The sequence below is a fragment of the Papilio polytes genome, unplaced genomic scaffold (genome assembly GCF_000836215.1).
Source record: "Papilio polytes unplaced genomic scaffold, Ppol_1.0 DF821422.1, whole genome shotgun sequence".
NCBI classification, from domain to species: Eukaryota; Metazoa; Arthropoda; class Insecta; order Lepidoptera; family Papilionidae; genus Papilio; species Papilio polytes.
This window is the reverse complement of record NW_013527782.1, coordinates 204,459-210,006: the sequence shown is the minus strand read 5'-3', so window position 1 is coordinate 210,006 and position 5,548 is coordinate 204,459.

Genomic DNA, 5,548 nt, shown 5'->3' with positions numbered 1-5,548 from the left:
CTGCAGGTGATTGCACTCCCCCACACCCCACACACACCCCCCCCTACACACATCTCGAGATTTTGTCTTTTTTTATGTTTTTTTAAAGCTAGCGCTTGACCACGATCCCATCTGAATAGAGTGATGATGCAGTCCAAAGATGGCACCAACATTACATCGACATAAACATTATCTTTCTAGCTATAACAAATCTTATAATTTTAACCTCCTCAAATTGATTTAAAAGCCATAAAACTAAGCGTGTACAGACAGATGGTATTGTGGACAAACGCTCATTGTTACTAATTGTAAAAACAGAATTAACAAATTCAGAAGTTTCCAGGTGTTTTTGTACTGATGTAAAATAGAGAAACAAAAGCTTTTTGCTCTCCAAAGAGAAATTGTTTATATTAATTAACTAGTAAATAAGAGTCGTTAGAAACATGTTACGATGGAAAAGGACAAACTTGGTGATCGAGTGAACATTACATTTAAGATTAATTAAGAACCGATTGAAACAGAATTTGATGTATTCTGAAAACTAACAGCTGCTTTTTCTGAAATATAATTAAGAGAAAAGATTTTATAAAATGAGCGATTACAGTTTGATTGTTATTTCTTAATGGAATATTTCAATGAAAGTGGATGTTTTGATTACAACTCTATTTGATTATTTGTAATTTACGATAAAAATAGATTATTTACAATGTGATAATAATTTATTGAATTTAATTTTGATTAATTCTTAGTCATTTTTTTTTAATTCTTTACTTAATTTCTAGTTATAATTGTTTTGATGTATTCCTGCAAATAATGTACATTGTCAGTTTATGTAAATACACTAACTGATACGTAAATATAGATTTAATACAAAATCAATGTAATGTAAATATTTTGAATTGTTGTAAATATTGAAATTCTGAGTTTATTTAATTATCTAACTAGTTCTTGTTCCACCGAATTCGGTGATAAAATTGTTTGTTTCGTTCCTAGAACACAATGTTAGTGGTTAATGAAAAATTCCTATTTTCATCAGAATCATGGTAAAAGTAATTTAAATGTACTCATCTTAATAAGTAACTTAATTTTTGCTCAACACTTAATAATATAAGTTTTAATTAAGTAATTTTTTTTAAATACGTCGATCATTACGTTTTAAATCTCTAAAAGCAACCATTAAAAAACATTATTTCCTTGAATATTTAGCAACTTAAAATAGCAATGTGACACTCCCTCACGACTCACGTGTCACGTAGCGTTAATAAACTTAAGATATAACGTTCCTCGTTATCATTTTATTCATAAAAGTGAGGCAATTTATAAATCCAAACATTTAAAACGGCAAACCTTTTTCCGTAATGAAAAGGTAATGTTTATTTAGGCCTTTCATTAGGGCGTTATATAAAAATGCCTTAATACAAAGCGAGCGCGGAATATACGAATGTCTCGTTTTGCTCAAACGCTTTGCATAAAAACGCGATCAAAGTTACACCGTCGGAATTAGGGTTGCCAACAATTACGTCGACGCAATTGTTCCCGTGAACTGACGTAACTTGATGCTGTTCCAGCAAATTGGCTTAAATGAAAGCCTCAAGGCTTCGATACCACGATATCTTTGACTTACATCTATCCTCCGGGCTTGACACGAGATATTTATCGCCCCCGCAGTTTACACAATTCTGTTTTTTTTATAACATCTAGTTATCAGATTAGCAGAACTGTGAGATTTGAAAGAAAAAGTTTTGCGCTCTTCAAGATTTTTGCCTTCCCTAACTACCAAAGTTCTTGACTTCTTTAAATAACGAAAATAAAATTTATTCTCTTTATTGTTAGGTACTTCGTACTTGTTTCTTATTGAAGAAATAGTATGGGTCATTTAAGTTAGGATTAACAATTTTGATTTAAATGCATGTTTCTGATGAAAAAAGGAATATTAAATGTACTTTAGGTAATAATGACAAATAATATTAAAATATGAATAAATCTATTAATTGTTTTCAATGTAAACTCTATGAAAAACTGTAATTCTTATGTTGACTCTCATCTGATTGTAAAATGTACGTGTAAAGATTTTAAATGAAAAATACATTATAAGACTAATATTTTTTCCAATTCTAAGAGAATTATAATTTTAATTCAAAAACAAACCCATTTTAGCGTCAGCGTATAAAAAAAAAACCTTAGAAAATTCATGAATTTTGGCAGCTTAATTCGACGTAAATAAGTCAGCAAAGGTAACATTTTTTACGAATGCAATTGAAAAATTGATATTGTGTTATTTAAAAAAAAATCAGACAATCGATATACATTTCCATTCATATACATTCCATTTAATAATGCATTTTATTTATTTTAAAACACAGATATTTTTGAAGAGTCTTGCTCTTGCAAAGATTTGTTACAACCAGGGTATCATAGGTGACAGTTGTTTTTGAATAATTGACTTGTAGCACATCATAAATGGGAGTCATTCGAGCTGTTTTACCTTTCCATTCCTTGATACTTGTAAAGTAGAACATACCGGTCACTATAAGGCATAGATATAGATAATGTTCCTTAAAATATTGCGTAGAATGATTGTTATAAATGTGATTTTGTCTAATTTGTACGAACTACGAACGTACTAACGGACGTGAGAACATTCGTTCGGTTGTCCGACTGTTTCAATTTTGTTTTTGTATTTTGTAAATAAATGTAACACGACGGAAGGAAATATTAATAAACATTACAAAAGTAAAATTGTCTTTTATTGAAATCTCATATTAACCTGATGCCTGCGTTCTTATGCGACCTTTTTAGTAGAACCAGAGCTGATGTAAGTTAAGAAAAAACTCGGAAAAAATTACATTAACAAGGTTAAAGCATTTACAATTTTCGCTTAAAGATAAGCAGATTTATTTGAAATATTCTTTTTGATGGTTTGCAAATAAGCAAGTCGTCGTTTTCGTAAACAAAATTAGAAAAGACATATTCGAATGCGAAATGCTCAAACGAAGTTATTTCGACTCCCGCGTAATCAGTTTATGTGTACAGCGAAAATGATTGCCGGCTCCCAAATCCTTTTCACTTTTTGTGGCAACAGCAATCCCGACAATCATATTTACGTACGTATATAGCTTAGTACGTTATTATCGAGTTTACTCTCGCGGGCTTTTACATTCTTACAACATATTTCTTATGGGGATTATCTTCAGTGCCACGTAATTTGTACTTTTGGTTCGTTAGTTTTATGAAAACAAACAATTTTAGTCTGCAAGGCAAACTATCTAAAATATATTTTTCGACATCATTCTTTGTAGGATAAGAAATTTTATAGTTCACTATTATGTGACACTCATAGTCATTAAGTGATTACTAAGAGTTTTTTACATTTAGTAGTACTCTACTTAACTGTTTAAGTAACCATTACTGTGGTAAGTTTGAAAAACAACAAATCCGAGTTTGAAGCTGGAACTGAACTTATTTCTAGCCAGTAGTCGGTCAGACCATTAGGGGGATAAAAGTTTTTATTGTCCGTCCTCGCGCCACTTCATGGCCTATTTGCCAGCACTGTACCGCGCTCAGATAAGTTTGATGTCTTCGCCCAGTAACAGGGGACTAGTAAAACTGTTTTATGTTACGTCATTTTGGACTTCTTCGCTGTAAGAAAATATTACATAGCCTTCATGTCGCTACTACGAATTATTGCTGAAAGTGCGCTATGAAAAAATATTACACAAAAGATTTGATATTTGTAAGTTTGAAAATAACTATTATTCGAGATTAAAGTTGTAATTGACAAGTTTTTTTTAACATAATTAAATCAGCGCTTGACCACGACTCCACCTAACCTAAGTTTGATTTTATACTACGACACTCGCTAGTATTAATGACAAACTGTAATTATGAAAGTTTGAGTAAACAGAAAATTTGGACTTACTAAAGAATACTTTTATCATAAAAGGTTTCAGTAATGATTGATTTGATCAGTAAATTTAGTTTTATTTTGTTGTTAATTTTAACTCCCAATAATGAACATTGATTTTTATCTACTTGAGTAGTAAATTTCATAAAAACAAGCAGTAAAATTAATCGAAAAAGGTTAAACAGTGACGCAGCGCTTACAGTCTGTCGGCAACTCGCTTTGATCCCTGTGACGTCACGGAGCCGTACTTACACGAACGCTTTTTCCATCGCTAAATGATTTAATGGTTATGAATTGCGTTGCGAAGTTTCCCCTGCATTAGCGCTTCTATGTGGAACTTTTACTTTGCAACAATGACTCGTTTCACAAAGAGGTAATGATTAAAGTTACATCCTTGAAATAAAATTAATAAGGCACGCGGCCGAATAATAAAACGACATTACAAAATTGTAACAGCGTCTTAAAATTTGAAACTGAAAATTTTATTAAAATTTTGACGTCTTTCTGATTGTAAGCGGCGTTACGAAGCGAAATGTAAACGATTCGTTTTAGTATTCCGCCGATAGTAGAGTAAAAAAGTTTGTTGTAATAAAAATAAAAGAAAAAAGACATAATTATTTCCTCAAGTACCAGACCTTCATAAGTGTGAACAAACCGGATTACCTCGAATATTAATTCGAACTTGTGTAAATCGATTTAGTTCTGGGAGCGGTGGAACAAAGTGTCCGTTGGCGACAGTCCAATGTCCTGCGCAATTTACTTACAGATAGACCGCAAGAGTATTCAGTGAATAGTTTATATGCGTGGCTTGGCAACTGCTGGTGCTGCTGCGGGGAATTAGGGAGGCATTGTCATCGACATGTTAGCGAATACGCCGCGCTGGGTACAAGTGGCCTCTTATCAAGCGATTCTAACTTCGATATAGTTCACTAATATAAGATTAGATTAACTTTACAGCTTAATAATAACATAATTAATAACCGAAATTGTTAGAGTAATTCTTGATAAGTAATTTCGAATATATTTTAAAAATACATAACTACTAAATTTCAAAAGATGCTTTAAAATCGAAAACATATTTAGTGTAACTAATATATTATGTTCACTTATGTAGGATTGCTGTAACGGGCGATAGTACATGCAGTTATATAAATGCATTTCCTTTGAGCGAGCGATGTCTCTATGGCGTGCTCTTGCAGACCATTAAAACGAATAGAACTTTTTATACGCGCTGTCGTCGTCATGTCGAGCGACGTCCTTTATTTTCATATTGTAATAACTTCAATATTCTATGTAACTTCTCTAGTAACTAGCCTATGTGTTCTTCCTATCCTCTACATCTATGCCAAATTTTATCGAGATCAGTTCGGCCTAGAAAGACTGGAAACTTTAATAAATATTAATCCATCCAAACTTTCACATTTAATTTAGTAAGAAGTAAGATTATTGGCCCTTATGTCAGCTTTTACTCCAAGTGATCACTAATAAAGTCCCTTAGTGAATACTTAGTAGAAAAAAATCTACACTTAAAATTATAAGCTATTTTTATTTATAAGTAGACGGACGAAAAATGGTAAGATAATTGTAGAGTGACTTTCCTTGGTAATGCACCTGTAGTGTCTTATTGTAATTGCCTTAAACTGCTCTCAGAGTCGCAAAAAGCAG